A 16,577-nucleotide genomic window follows, 5' to 3' on the forward strand; every position below is an offset into this window, starting at 1 on the left:
CAGCCTATCTTGTGGAGCAGTTTGAACAGTCCATCCCTGCTGACCAAGTTGAAGGCCTTGCTCAGGTCGATGAAGGCAATATAGAGTGGCTTCCTCTGCTCCCTGCACTTCTCCTGCAGCTGCCTCACAGAGAGAACCATGTCAATGGTAGATCTCTCTGCACGGAATCCGCACTGTGATTCGGGGTACACCCTCTCAGCAATCTTCTGGAGTCTGCCGAGGATGACGCGAGCGAACAGTTTACCAGTGATGCTTAGGAAGGAGATTCCACGGTAGTTGTTGCAGTCACTTCTGTCTCCTTTGTTCTTATACAATGTTACAATGTTAGCGTCACGCATGTCCTGTGGCACCTCTCCCTCTCTCCAGCACAGGCACAGTAGCTCATGTAGGGGTTCCAGGAGAGTGTCTGTGGCACACTTGATTACCTCTGGTGGTATACCATCCTGGCCTGGGGCCTTTCCTACTGCAATGCTGTCGATGGCTTTCTTCAGTTTGTCCACAGTTGGTTCCTGATCCAGTTCATCCATTACTGGTGGGAGCTCGAAGGCATTGAGGGCTGTATCAACCACAGTGTTCTCAAGTGAGTACAGCTTGGAGTAGTGCTCGACCCAGCGCTCCATGTGCTTGGCTTTGTCAGTGATGACTTCACCAGATTTGGATTTCAGAGGTGCCATCTTGTTCTGGGTGGGTCCTAATGCCTTCTTGATGCCCTCGTACATTCCCCTGAGATTACCAGAGTCAGCACAGGTCTGGATGCTGCTGCATAGCTCGAGCCAGTAGTTGTTGGCACAGCGCCTGGCTGTCTGCTGTACTGTTTTTCTGGCTGCTCTGAGTGCTTGCAGGGTACTCTGGCTCGGTGAGCATTCATGCTCCAGGAGTGCAGCACGCTTCTTTTTGATGGCTGGAATCATCTCATCAGAGTTAGCTTCGAACCAGTCATTTGTGTTTCCAGCTCTTCTTCCAAACACTGACAAGGCCGTGTTGTAAATTGTATCCGTCAGATGCTGCCATCTGGATGTCACATTGGCAACCGCAGGGCTCCTGCACAGATTCTCCTCGAGGGTGTCTCTGAACTTTTTGGCTCTCTCTGAGTTTTCTGTCTTTCTGGCAACAATGCGGGGCCTTCCAGTTGGTTTAGAGTGGTGCAGCTTCTTGGGTCTCACTTTGAGTTTGGAGCAAACAAGCGAGTGATCTGTATCACAGTCGGCACTATGATAGCTGCGTGTCAGAAGGATGTTTTTGAGGTTATCATGTCTAGTGATGACCACATCTAGTTGATGCCAGTTTTTCGAGCGTGGGTGTCTCCATGAGACACTGTGCTGTGGCTTGGTTTGGAAACAACTTATAGCATAGTGACTTATATCGAGAACTGACTGTATAACAGTTCAGTGGATTCATTTGCTTGTCAGTTACCTTTATAGCCAAAGAAATGATGAATTCGGGAACTTTCAGGCATTATAGTAATTTTTCTTCATAGGCACTTCAGCGTGGGCTGCCTGTTTGTCTCTGAAATGTTCAGGGCAAAACCTCTGCTTCTCCTGTGCAGTGGGGAGTGGGATTTTGGAAGGATGATTGGTTGGATTCTGCAGGGCATCCTGAGCACTAGTCTCCCACCTTTGGGGGCGAAGTTTAAAGTCTGATCCAAGTCAAAATGAAGTGGATGATGAGCCCTCCCACCGCTCTGTCCGCCGACATGCTCCATGTGGACAAATAGCAATCCTGGTTCTCAGTTGTGAAACAGAGAGAGAATTCCTGGGATGGAACATCTCAGCTGCCATGGCATGGGCTAGCTCTTCCAAAACCAGGAAGATATCACTGGAGAGGGTTAAAATATCTGGCCGTTGCCTGACAACACTCATTCTCAGTTTTTGTCCAGTTCTAACTGAGCTCCTCTGGACATTAAGTTGTATTAATAATGTCATCTCGGAGCAAGAGACACATTCTACCATCAGTGCAATGAAGAACAGACAGAAGAAATTAGGTTACTGGTGAAACATTTTGACAAGCATAGATAACAGATTTGTAGCCCTGGCAGTACTGAGGCTGGAAATAATATTCATTTCCTCTATTTGTCAACCAAAAATGTTTGTCTGGAGTCTTAATGTGTTTTCTTTGCATCACTAGAGTGCAAAAAAAAAACCAAACCACATTTAACAAAGCAAAATGGGATGCAATGAGCAATCACTATACTGTCCCCCTGTAATTAAAGGCATGAGAAAAAGTGATCCATTTGTACTGTTTGACTACGGACTGCAGCTGAGCTGAGAGAAGAAATGAAGTTTCTTCCTCACCTTCAAACCCTTCCAGCTGTTTCTTGAGGCACTTACGGTTTGCTTTGTTTTAAGCCAGCAGTCTGGGAACATTGGCATTTTGCCCATGCATTTGAAAGCAGCCAAACACAGACCTGAGAGAGAGAATTCTGCATTGTACACTCTTCGGAATTTACATTTATGCAAGTGAGCATTCCTCTTTCAGAAACTGTGTCCTCTTATTGCCTTGGGGGAATTATCCAGCCTCAGTCAACAGTATAATAAGGACATATTTCAGAGAGTTTGAAAAATGGCAGGTGTGGAGCCTACTAGATCAACGAAGGGCCAGATCCTGAAAAAGTTATACGGAGGAGTATTCCTTATTTGTGCCAGTACTTCTCTCAGCTTCAGTAAGGCTACTCATGCCAGGCTTATCCAAGTACATTTGACTTCTGTGGGAGTCGATCCATTGACTCTAGTGGATTTTGGATCTGGCCCAAAGGGGGTAGTCAGTTGAATAAGGGTCTGACAGATCTGACCCTAATTTGCAAGTAAAGAAAAATTACACATTGTCCTATTAATGGTACTGGTAGAACAGTCTGGGATTCATACTAGAATGGTAGGCAGATATAAGACACTGGGTAAAACTCCGTATGTAGGTAGGTGAGATGTTAAGGGACAAATCTGAGTGCCCACTCCAGTGTGATTTGCTCCAGATCCATGACCTAATTCAGTAACCATTTGAAAGCAGGATTATCATTCCCTGCTAAGTAGCTGCTTAATTGATGAGCAGAAACTCAAAGCAATAAAATACAGGGGTGTCTGAAAATTTCAGACTAAGACAAAGCTGAGAATAGGATGTGCTGAAGGTTTTCACCTTTCCTTCTGCCCTTTTCAAGATTTGCAACACAAATTCTCATAATAAGTATAATGAAATACACGTAGGTGGTGTTTTAGAGAACATATGAAAGACATAATGGTTCCTGTCCTGAATCACTTTGCTGTTAATTAGCTTTCTGACAAATGTGTCTCGGCCAAAAGAGGGCAGTCCTTGTCCTTTAGGCTAATGGAATGGTTATGTCCAACAGGGGACAGTCAGAAGTTCATGTGCCAGAATATCAGGTCTTAGCATTCAGGTGGGAACACTACTTCTACATCCTTTTTCTGTCAGTGTTGCCACCACCTACTTTTATTCCCCGCCCCCCCCGGCTCATTCACTAACATAGATTCTTTTACACTATCAAAACGAAAAGCAATCAAGTAGCACTTTAAAGACTAGCAAAATAGTTTATTAGGTGAGCTTTCGTGGGGACAGACCCACTTCTTCAGACCATAGCCAGACCAGAACAGACTCAATATTTAAGGCACAGAGAACCAAAAACAGTAAGCAAGGAGGACAAATCAGAAAAAGATAATCAAGGTGAGCAAATCAGAGAGTGGAGGGGTGGGGGGGAAGTTCAAGAATGAGATTGAGCCAAGTATGCAGATGAGCCCCTATAGCGTCTCAGAAAGTTCCCATCACGATTTAAACCATGTGTTAATGTGCCGAATTTGAATATAAAAGCCAGCTCGGCTGCTTCCCTTTCCCGAATGGAGCGATAATTCTTCTTCGGTAACACACATACCTTTAGGTCATTGACAGAATGCCCCATTCCATTAAAATGTTGACTAACTGGTTTGTGGATCTGGAGTGTTTTGATGTCTGTTTTGTGCCCATTGACCCTTTGTCTAAGGGAGTTAGAAGTCTGTCCAATATACAAAGCATCTGGGCATTGTTGGCACATGATGGCATATATGATGTTAGTAGAGGATTCAATATTCACAGAATCACGGGCACTTTCTCATGCTCCTCTACTAACATCATATATGCCATCATGTGCCAACAATGCCCAGATGCTTTGTATATTGGACAGACTTCTAACTCCCTTAGACAAAGGGTCAATGGGCACAAAACAGACATCAAAACACTCCAGATCCACAAACCAGTTAGTCAACATTTTAATGGAATGGGGCATTCTGTCAATGACCTAAAGGTATGTGTGTTACCGAAGAAGAATTATCGCTCCATTCGGGAAAGGGAAGCAGCCGAGCTGGCTTTTATATTCAAATTCGGCACATTAACACATGGTTTAAGTCATGATGGGAACTTTCTGAGTCGCTATAGGGGCTCATCTGCATACTTGGCTCAATCTAATTCTTGACTTTCCCCCCCCACCCCTCCACTCTCTGATTTGCTCACCTTGATTATCTTTTTCTGATTTGTCCTCCTTGCTTACTGTTTTTGGTTCTCTGTGCCTTAAATATTGAGTCTGTTCTAATCTGGCTATGGTCTGAAGAAGTGGGTCTGTCCCCACGAAAGCTCACCTAATAAACTATTTTGCTAGTCTTTAAAGTGCTACTTGACTGCTTTTTGTTTTGATAGTGTATAGACTAGCACAGCTTCCTCTCTGTTACTATTCAGTCCTGAGTGTCAGAGAAACTTTTAGTGCATGTCCCTGGATACCATTGAAGATAATGCTTTGTATATTTCAGTGTGTCTTTTTTGCTTTTGCTATTGTGTAGAAACAATATAGTTGCTTGAATCACTTGTATTATTTAAATTCATGCCAGTTTTGTTCTGTAAAAGCAAACCCCAAGACATTTGACTTTAGCTTTCTACTAGACAAAGTAGGACTGAACAAATCATGTATTGCTGGGTGCCTTCCTAGATAAAATGGGCCAGATCCCTGTTATCATAACTCACTTACACCAGCTGAAGATCTGGTCCATAATAGCTACAGTTACTCGTTTTAAACTCTATTCCTATGTTTTCTTTGCCTGTCTTTAGGAGCTGGATCTTATGTTCATTGAAGTCTGTGTGAAAGCCCCCATTAACTTGAATGGTGCAGCTTTCTGCTTGCCACATTTTCACAAGAAAATCAAGTCCATATGTGGCCACTTGGGTTGTCAGCACCTGAAAAGTAGCAGTAGGACCAGCTTCACAGGAATCAAGTTTATTAATGGCAAGAAAAATATATCTTTATATATGCACTGGTCAAATGATGCTGTTTCAATCAGCTAGAAATTATGTGCACGCTACACTTAGGGTCATTCATTTGAAATGATTGAATGAATGCTTCAGTGTTCTCAGCATTGTAAATTTGTATCAGTAAGTCTAGAATCAGTCAGAGGCTACACAAAAATCAAACACTGAAAGACAGTAGTTTTAGAGAGGTAGCCATGTTAGTCTGTTTCAGCAAAAACAATAGGGCATCCTATGCCACCTCAAAGACCAACAAACTCATTAGGGCATAGGTTTTAGTGGACTGACTCTGATGAAGTGGCCTGCAGCCCATGAAAGCTTATGCCCTAATAAGTGTATTAGTCTTTAAGGTGCTGCAGGACTCCATGTTTTTGCTCAGATTACTGGTTTTTTACTTTCTTCCAAATTCAGACTGTATCTAGTTTTATTAGGCAAGATATTTAAATGCACTGTGATGAATTCTTTAAACTGCCTTTGTTGTTAAATAAATACTTTTCAATGTCATCTGCTTTTGGGATATATGTTAAGTCACTGGAGACTGTTTTCAGTGCATTTTAATAGGGAGTTGGTCTTCTCCAAAACCATAGTGGGTTTTTTTTTCTGTGCCAGTACTGAAGGCAAGTTCCCTACCTTTGATATTTGCAGGAATGGGACACATCGGCTGTGTCTACACTGAGTCCTAGTGCTGACAGTTTGATGCAAATAGGCAGTCCCAAAAATGCAAAATGGTTATTTATTTGCATATTTGTGCAGCTAATGTGCATATTCATGAGGCCAATTTGCATATTTGCCTCACCATTTGAGCCATGTAGATGTGTTTCTGCTGACAAAGGGGGTTTTTGCTGGCAGAGCCACGTCTACATGGCTTGATATCTGTTGTGAATATGCAAATTAGCCTCTGAATATACACATTAGCCACACGAGTATGCAAATAGACCACCATTTTGCATTTTTGAGCACGCTTATTTGCATCAAACTGTCGGCATTGGGGCTCAGTATAAACACAGCTATTCAATTTAATTTGCTTTATTAACTGGTCCTATGAGTGACAGGAAAATTCTTTTATGGTTCCTCCCTCGTTCTGTAAACCCCAGATTCTGTATTTCCATTCCAAATCTATCTGAGGAAGTGAGTTTTACCCCCATAAAAGATGATGATCTAATAAATATGTTAGTCTCTAAGGGCAGGTCCACACAGCAATGTTATTTCAGAACAACAGCTATTATTTCGAAATAACTATTCTAGCTTCTACACAACACAACTGCTATTTAGAAATAAATTTGAAATAGCGGTTGCTTTATTTCAAAATTGGTAATCCTCCTTCTTTGAGGAATAGTGCCTATTTTGAAATAGGTGCTGCTAAGACAGGGAATAGTGCCTATTTCTAAATAAACGGTAATACATCCAATGGCTCTATTTTGAAATAGGCTTTATGTGTGTAGATGCTAGATTTCTAAATAGCTAAGTGCTATTTTGAAATGCATTTTTGTGTTTAGCTGCGTTATTTCAAAATAAGCTATTCCAGGTTCTCTTATTTCAGAGTACTACTGCTGGGTAGACATACCCTAAGGAGCCACAGGACTGGTTGTTATTACTGATATGTAAATTTCATAGTGCAGATAAGAAGTCTGTTTCATTCATGCCAGATAAGAAACTCCATTTGTTTGATTTTTCCAAAAAGAGTCTGTATTATCAGGCCCACAAGATTTATAGCATTTATTTCCCTTTGAAGAGAATTTATGCGGATAATTGTTTGGGGCTAAGGATACCATCCTGAATTTTGGCTTGTTTAACGATTTGTCCACTTTCCAAATATCTGGTTTTTTATTTCTGTTGAAAAGTAAACACGCTTGTCACTAGTACCGATGATTTTCTTCTGGAAGCCTTGAAAAATGGTGACAAAGGAAAGGGAACATGGCGGAGTGGAAACCATATGGGTCATTGCAAAATGGTGGCCAATGGCCCAACAGGCACCGCGTGCCCCAGGGCCAGGTAGGAGGAGGGGCCAGCTCCATGCCCAGAAGGGGTGGGGCCAAGGTCAGAAGAGGAGGGGCCAGGTGCAGTCAGCCCTCAGCACCGCCCCTACCACAGCACTGCCCCCACTGCTCTCTGGCAGCCGCAGGCTCCAAAGGGTCAGGAGCTCCAGCCACTGCCACTGTAGTAGCAATTGCCCCTTTTCCCCTAACCCCCGCTCCTACCAGTGGGCCTGATAATGGCTAGTGTGCCAAAGAAAAGTTCACGACTTTCCCCATGACCCTGTCAGAAACAAGTCATGTTATTATCGGTGAGCCGCAGAATGGAACTCTTACTGATTTCAGATTTCATGAGATTACACAGGGACCCAACCTATTCTTGTGCTCACCTTTATAAGAATATAGATTAAGGAGGAATCCAGCTTTTAAAGTAGTTCTGAATTAAAAGAAGCAGCCACAGATCATTATTGGCTACATTGTGCTGGATTCAGTTTCCTCAAATATGTTGGCCCTGTCATTAACTTTCTAAAGAGGGTTGCATGTTGACCTGCTGGGTCCCACAGAAGAGAAGCTAGTTGTGTAGTATTTTAATTAGTGAATTGCTAAAGGTACTCTGATAAATAACGGTGACCACAGAAGCTTTTCAGAAAATCAGAACAGTTTACATTTTTCTCAGACTCAAAACAATTTCAGATTATGTGAAACCACAGGGAGCTTTTTTAAAGAGAAGTTTGAACAAGCTGAAAACAATTTATTTCTTCAGCAGTGCAAGCTGACTCTTATTTTCTTGTAAAGCAGTGGTGAACAATACTAAAATTGCTCCTTAGATTTGGGGTTATTAATAAAAAAGAGCAAATGGCACAGGAAAGAAATGTTGACCACAGAAAAAAGGAAGTGGTGAGAAATAGCTTAAAAATAATCAGTGTTTCCATCTGGGTCCTGAACTTGTTTCTGTTTGTAATCAGTGCAGTTTGCCCCTAGCAGCTGATGTAACAGGATAGTCAAAAGAGCTGATATCAAAACATTTTCCCTTGAGACAGAGTGGGAATAAGGCTCGTCACTTCATAGCATACTGTCGCAAATGAAAGAAAAATATCTGAGGTTGAACAGAAGTTATTACCTTAGCATAAGACTCACAACGGCTACGTCTACACGTGAAGCCAACATCGAAATAGCTTATTTCGATGTAGCAACATCAAAATAGGCTATTTCGATGAATAACGTCTACACATCCTCCAGGGCTGGCAACGTCAATGTTCAACTTTGACGTTGCGTGGCACCACATCGAAATAGGCGCTGCGAGGGTACGTCTACACGCCAAAGTAGCACACATCGAAATAAGGGTGCCAGGCACAGCTGCAGACAGGGTCACAGGGAGGACTCAACAGCAAGCCGCTCCCTTAAAGGCCCCCCCCCAGACACAGTTGCACTAAACAACACAAGATACACAGAGCTGACAACTGGTTGCAGACCCTGTGCCTGCAGCATGGATCCCCAGCTGCCGCAGAAGCAGCCAGAAGCCCTGGGCTAAGGGCTGCTGCCCACGGTGACCATAGAGCCCCGCAGGGGCTGGAGAGAGAGCATCTCTCAACCCCCCCAGCTGATGGCCGCCATGGAGGACCCAGCAATTTCGACGTTGCGGGACGCGGATTGTCTACACGGTCCCTACTTCGACGTTGAACGTCGAAGTAGGGCGCTATTCCGATCCCCTCATGAGGTTAGCGACTTCGACGTCTCACCGCCTAACGTCGAAGTTAACTTAGAAATAGCGCCCGACGCATGTAGCCGCGACGGGCGCTATTTCGAAGTTAGTGCCGCTACTTCGAAGTAGCGTGCACGTGTAGACACAGCTAACGTGAAATACTTGGTATACCCCACCACCATACGCCAGTTCAGAGAAAAAACAACTCCTGAGTGACTCTTCTCTGTGATTCAAACCCTTTAGATAGAGCCCATCACATGCTGTATAAGTGCCTGATTGATTGTGTGGAATTAAGTTACTGGACAGAGAACCAGCTAATGGAAACACATTGATGAAATTATTTTTGAGGAATATTAGACGGAACTTAAAATAAAGCTGAAATGGGTTTATGGATTTTTCACTCAAACTGTGTATGAATATTTATCACTACAAAATTAGACGGTGGCAAAAGAGAGAACTGGTAGGTAGGGGTTTTAATAGACATCTTTCTGAAATAATAATAATATAATAATTTATTATCTAGGCATGCACAGTACTTCAGATGCATAGGATTGTTGTCTGCTTAACTGTATCTAGCTGTTTGTAGACAATGAGGATGTTCTATGTTAGTCTTATCAGATGGGAAAAATACTTTCAATGCTTTAAAATGAAACAGAATTAGATACTATAAATCTTTCGCTGTGGATATGAACTACTTTGGTCAGGAGACCAAAGATAGATAGTAGTAAATGTCCCTTAACTTTGCTGTATGTTCAGTAAAGGTGGAGGAGGGATGAGATGCCACCAGTTGGAACGACAGGCAGGGGATGCATGTGAAAATTTTCAGAGTGCATATTTATCATATTTGCAAGAAATCTTCTTTCCTCAAGCTAAGCAAATGAAAACTGAGATGTTTGCAGAGTGGATGTTATTGGAATCTAGCGACTTTGGAATTCTGTTGTTAACAGGCCAGATTTTTTACAAGAATCCACATCTGACTAAATATCTGTAACGTTGCAGCTTTATTAGGATACGTTGCAGGAGGGAGTAATGGGCATGATGCTCTCACAGCAGGAGTTTGCAAAATGTATGGAAAAGAAGTATGAACAATAAGTGTTTTCTTTTCTTTTCTTTTCAATTTCATTAGAAATAGAGATAGTTGGGTTTGTGATGACCGGGAGAACCGTATGGTGACTTGCCTGCCTGGTGCGAAGGTTGCAGATCTCTCGAGGCATCTAGACAGACTTATGGGCAGTGCTGGGGAGGAGCCGGTGGTCGTGGTACATGTCGGTACCAATGACATAGGAAAGGGTAGAAGAGATGTTTTGGAGGCCAAATTTAGGTTACTAGGAAAGAGACTGAAATCCAGAACATCTATGGTGGCATTCTCTGAAATGCTTCCAGTTCCACGCGCAGGGCCAGATAGACAGGCAGAACTTCAGAGTCTCAATGCGTGGATGAGACGATGGTGTAGGGAAGAGGGGTTTAGATTTATTAGGAACTGGGGACACTTTTGGGGTAGGGGGAGCCTATACAGGAATGATGGGCTCCACCTAAATCAAGGTGGATCCAAACTGCTGGCATTAAACATTAAAAAGGTCGTAGAGCAGTTTTTAAACTAAGAGGTGGGGGAAAGCCAATTGGTGCGGGGGAGCACATGGATCGGACGTAGACTTGTCTTACACGAGGCTCCATAGATAGGGATTCTCTAGAAGTTAGTCAGATAGGGAACGTGGGAAATAATATATGGGCAAGATCAGATGTGAAACAATCGCATATAAAAAAATCCAAGGCGTCTGTGAAAGGCAGACATATAAATAGTGGTAGTTTTTTAAAGTGCTTTTACACAAATGCTAGGAGTCTGTCTAATAAGATGGGTGAACTGGAGTACCTCATATCAAAGGAGGAAGTTGACATAATAGGCATCACAGAAACATGGTGGAATGAAGACAATCAGTGGGACACTATCATACCGGGATATAAATTATATCAGAAAGACAGAACAGGTCGTGCGGGTGGCGGAGTGGTACTATATGTGAAGGATAATATAGAATGAAATGAAACAAAAATCCTAAAAGAATCAAAATGTTCCATAGAATCATTATGGATAACAATTCATTCCTCTAATATGAATATGGCATTAGGAATATATTACCGACCACCTAACCAGGACAGTGATAGTGATGCTGAAATGTTAAGGGAGATTAAAGAGGCTATCACAATAAAAAACACAGTATAATAGGAGATTTCAATTATCCCCATATTGATTGGGTACATGTCACCTCAGGATGGCATTCAGAGATTAAATTTCTTGATGCCTTAAATGACTGCTTCTTGGAGCAGCTAGTACAGGAACCCACAAGGGGAGAGTCAATTCTTGATCTAGTCCTGACTGGAACGCAGGATCTGGTCCAAGAGGTAACTGTTGCTGGACTGCTTGGAAATAGTGACCACAATATAATAACTTTTAATATTCCTGTGTTGGGAAGAACACGGCAGCGGTCAAACACTCTGGCATTTAATTTCAAAAAGGGGAACTACACTAAAATGAGGAAGCTAGTTAAACAGAAACTAAAAGGAAGAGTAACTAAACTAAAATCCCTGGAAGCTGCATGGAAACTGTTTAAAGACACCATACTAGAGGCCCAACTTAAATGTATACCCCAAATAAAAAAACACAGTAAGAGACCTAACAAAGAACCACGATGGCTTAACAGCCATGTTAAAAAGGCAGTGAGAGAGAAAAGGGCAGCTTTTAAAAAGTGGAAGTCAAATCCTAGTGAGGAAAATAGAAAGGAACATAAACACTCCCAAATTAAGTGTCATAATGTAGTAAGAAAAGCCAAAAAGGATTTTGAGGAACAGCTAGGCAAAAATTCAAAAAACGATAGTAAAATGTTTTTTAAATACATTAGAAGCAGGAAGCCCGCTAAAAAAGCAGTAGGGCCCTTGGATGATAAAGATATAAAAGGAGCGATCAAGGAAGACAGTGCCATTGCGGAGCGATTAAATGATTTCTTTGCTTCAGTCTTCACGGCTGAGGATGTTACAGAGGTTCCTAAATCTGAGCCAGCCTTTTTAGGTGACAAATCTGAGGAACTCTCCCAGATTGAAGTGACATTAGAGGAGGTTTTGGAGTTAATTTATAAGCTGAATAGTAACAAGTCTCCAGGACCAGACGGTATTCACCCAAGGGTTCTGAAAGAACTCAAATGTGAAATTGCGGAGTTATTAACAGTGGTTTGTAACCTATCCTTTAAATCCGCTTCGGTACCCAATGACTGGAAGACGGCCAATATAACGCCAATATTTAAAAAAGGCTCCAGAGGAGACCCTGGCAATTATAGACCGATAAGTCTAACATCAGTACCAGGCAAATTAGTAGAAATAATAGTAAAGAATAAAATTGCAAGGCACGTAGAAGAGCACAAATTGTTGGGCAAAAGTCAGCATGGTTTCTGCAGAGGGAAGTTGTGTCTAACTAATCTATTAGAATTCTTTGAAGGGGTTAATAAACATGCGGACAAGGGGCACCCAGTGGACATAATATACCTAGATTTCCAGAAAGCCTTTGACACGGTCCCACACCAAAGGCTTTTGTGTAAATTAGGCGGTCACGGGATAGGAGGAAAGATCCTTTCATGGATCGGGAATTGGTTAAAAGACAGAAGACAAAGGGTTGGAATAAATGGTAAATTTTCACAATGGAGGGGGGTAACTAGTGGTGTTCCCCAGGGGTCAGTCCTGGGACCGATCCTGTTCAACTTGTTCATCAGTGATCTAGAAAATGAGGTAAGCAGTGAGGTGGCAAAGTTTGCAGATGACACCAAGTTGTTCAGGACAGTCAAAACCAAAAGGGATTGTGAAGAACTACAAAAAGATCTCAGCAAACTGAGTGATTGGGCAGCAAAATGGCAAATGAAATTTAATGTGGGTAAATGTAAGGTAGTGCACATTGGAAAAAATAACCCAAATTACACGTACAACATGATGGGGTCAAATTTAGCTACGACAGATCAGGAAAGGGATCTTGGAGTTAATAGTGGATAGTTCTCTGAAGACATCCACGCAGTGTGCAGCGGCAGTTAGTAAAGCAAATAGGATGTTCGGAATTATTAAAAAAGGGATAGATAATAAGACAAAAGATATCATACTTCCCCTATATAAAACTATGGTACGCCCACATCTTGAGTACTGCGTGCAGATGTGGTCTCCTCACCTCAAAAAAGATATATTGGCATTAGAAAAGGTTCAGAAAAGGGCGACTAAGATGATTAGGGGTTTGGAACGGGTCCCATATGAGGAGAGGCTAGAGAGACTGAGACTTTTCAGTCTGGAAAAGAGGCGATTGAGGGGCGATATGATAGAGGTATATAAAATTATGAATGGTGTGGAGAAAGTGAATATAGAAAAATTATTTACCTTTTTCCATAATACAAGAACTAGGGGACACCAAATGAAATTGATGAGTAGTAGGTTCGAAACTAATAAAAGGAAATTTTTCTTCACACAGTGCACAGTCAACCTGTGGAACTCCTTACCGGAGGAGGCTGTGAAGGCCAGGACTCTATTAGGGTTTAAAAAAGAGCTTGATAAATTTTTGCAGGTTAGGTCCATAAATGGCTATTAGCCAGGGGTAAAGTATGGTGCCCTAGCCTTCAGTACAAGGGCAGGAGATGGATGGCAGGAGATAAATCACTTGATCATTGTCTTCTGTTCTCCTTCTCTGGGGCACCTTGCATTGGCCACTGTCAGCAGACGGGATACTGGGCTGGATGGACCTTTGGTCTGACCCAGTATGGCCATTAGAACATAAGAACACAAGAATTCTTATGTTCTTATGTTCTAACCAAATACAAATAAAATGTTCATAACTGTGGCTATGTCTAAACTACAGGGATTTGTTGGCAGAAGTTTTTGTCAGAATCCATCTTGCAACAAAACTACTGTGGACAGATTGTGACCAGACCACCAAGTAGATCAAAAGAGTGATGTGCTCTGTCAACAGAGAGCAGCCGGACTGCCCAGCCACTCTATCAGCAAAAGGGCTACCCAGAAGCATAGCAGACAGGGTTGTGTGTGTCCCAGAAGCCTTTTCTGTCAACCAAAGGCCCCCCCAGAATGTCCAGACTGACATTTTGTGGACAGATCTCTGTCAACAGTGGCGTTCTTCCTTGTGGTGAGTGAGGTACAGCTGTTGACAAAACCACTGCGTTTTGTCGATTTACTGTCGACAGAACAAGCTTGTGGATCTGGACACTCAGGCTACGTCTACACTAGCCCCAAACTTCGAAATGGCCACACAAATGGCCATTTCGAAGTTTACTAATGAAGCGCTGAAATACATATTCAGTGCTTCATTAGCATGCGGGCGGCCGCGGCACTTCGAAATCGACGCACCTCGCCGCCATGCGGCTCGTCCCAACGGGGCTCCTTTTCGAAAGGACCCCGCCTACTTCGAAGTCCCCTTATTCCCATCAGCTCATTTATATTTATTTGCATTCCCATCAGCTTTGAAGTCCCCTTATTCCCATCAGCTCATTTGTATTTATTTGTATTCCCATCAGCTCATGGGAATTAGGGGACTTCGAAGTAGGCGGGGTCCTTTCGAAAAGGAGCCCCGTCGGGACGAGCCGCCCAGCGGCGAGGCGCGGCGATTTCGAAGTGCCACGGCCGCCCGCATGCTAATGAAGCGCTGAATATGTATTTCAGCGCTTCATTAGTAAACTTCGAAATGGCCATTTGCGTGGCCATTTCAAAGTTTGGGGCTAGTGTAGACACGGCCTCAGTGGGTTTTGTCAACAAAATAGCTATTTTGCCAACATATTCCTCTTGTCTAGACATAGCATGAGATTGTGAAGGAACAGGAGCAACGGGAAACAAACTGGTTATGACTGGACGTAAATTTCTGAATAGTACTCACTTTCGGCCAACTGTTTTAGACCCTCCCAATTCACAGGATACTTACTTTCCAGTATAGCCTGTCTTTGACCCAGTTCTGAGTAACGGAAACTGCCAGAGGTCCAGGGAGCATCTTATGGGATTGATTACAATCAAGATACAGAATTTCCTAGAAGTCATCTATACCAAACTAGCTTGGGTCAGGAACTAGCCTGAATTTGTAACTGCATGAGAGCCGGCCAAAGGCTTCAGTGAAGTGGGTGGATTTTTCTCATTCCAATTCCCATTGTATAAGTGTCTTTATCACTGCTTAAGGAAAGTGGGACTTGCTCTATCACAGCAATTGCTATTGAGAAGACAGGCTAGGAGGTGGCTCGTTTTCTGAAAGGAAGTCTGGCTTAAGTAAAATAGATGAGCTTAATTTGAGCCTGTCTGAAAACTTTCATGGATTAGAAGCTTCACTGGTTGTGGTTAGAATATTGTTTCCCAGTCCCATGAACTGTAAACTCCAGGCCGTTATAAAAAGACCACAATTTAGTCACTACTCCCAAGTAATTTGCTGAAAATGTTATCTTGTCTTGGAGGATAAGGGGGTTGGAATTAGGCATGTGAGTGCTTCCTGGACAAGGAAGTAATTAGGAGCCAGAGGAGTGGGGAATTAGAGGGGGAGTGGTATGGAGCAATGGGAGGAGGGAGATATGTCGGTATGGTGGTAGAGAAGGACTGAGTGGTCAGGTGAGGAAGACTTGGATATAAGGAAAACCTATTTCACTAGGGCTACGTCTACACTACCAGATAAATTTGATTTCATTACGTTTGATTTTATGACTGTGCTGGTCAGTTTCCTGGCTCCCACAAGTGGCAGGGAACCAGGTGCAGCAGCACCAGTCAGCCTCTGGAGGCAAATGAATTTGATTCAAAGACATGGCGCTTCCACACTAGCCTTCATTTCAACTTTTAAATTCGAACTTGATGCTACACCTGCTCTTTTCCAATGATGTTATGCTATCGATATTTGTGCTCCCTAAATCAAGCTAATGGTATTTACAGTGAAGACAGTCACTTGGTACAGTCAATCTAAATGCCTTAAATTCTAATTTATCACATAATGTAGATGTAGCCTAGAGAGGGTGGTGAAGCACTGGAATGGGTTACCTAGAGACTGGGTGGAATCTCCATCCCTAGAGCTTTTTAAGTCCCAGCTTGACAGAGTTCTGGCTGGGATGATTTCGTTAGGGCAAGGGCTTGGACTTGACCTCAAGAAGTCTCTTCCAGCCCTAGGATTTTGAGTGTATGAAGACATAATACCAGCCATTTATTCCAGTGCATCCCCCAGCGTCCTGCATTCAGCTGGTCCTCCAGGGTCCAATGCACCCCAGCTGCTAGCACTAGCAGTCACAGAGACAAATCAAGAAAATATAATTCAGGTGCTAGGAGAATTCATCCCTGAGGGAAAAAGTACTGCCTTCCAGCCCTTGTGGTTCTTACATTGCATGGCAGTGCCTTTCCAAATCCAGTACTAGCAAGCAGGATTGTATTGCCAATCCAAGTCAGAGTGAGTTAAGGGGAGTGATGTTTCTCCAAATTAAAAATTAAGAGCTACCTGCAGGCAACTCTATCTCAAGAGAGGGTCAGGGGCTTGCCATGCTGTCCATTGAGAGTGAAGTAGCATCACACCTGGATTACCAGGCTCTAATAGCAGAGTTTGCTGCAAGGAAGTCCAGAAAGGTGGATTTCCAAGTGTAAGCAGG

General features: G+C 42.9%; 1 protein-coding gene across 6 annotated transcripts in view; it reads left to right on the forward strand.

Annotated features, from left to right (window-relative positions):
• Positions 1 to 16,577, forward strand: part of SGCD (sarcoglycan delta) — a 626,611-nt gene that overhangs the window by 538,188 nt on the left and 71,846 nt on the right. The gene's annotated exons all lie outside the window — the stretch shown is intronic.

The sequence above is a fragment of the Carettochelys insculpta genome, chromosome 15 (genome assembly GCF_033958435.1).
Source record: "Carettochelys insculpta isolate YL-2023 chromosome 15, ASM3395843v1, whole genome shotgun sequence".
Lineage (NCBI taxonomy): Eukaryota > Metazoa > Chordata > Testudines > Carettochelyidae > Carettochelys > Carettochelys insculpta.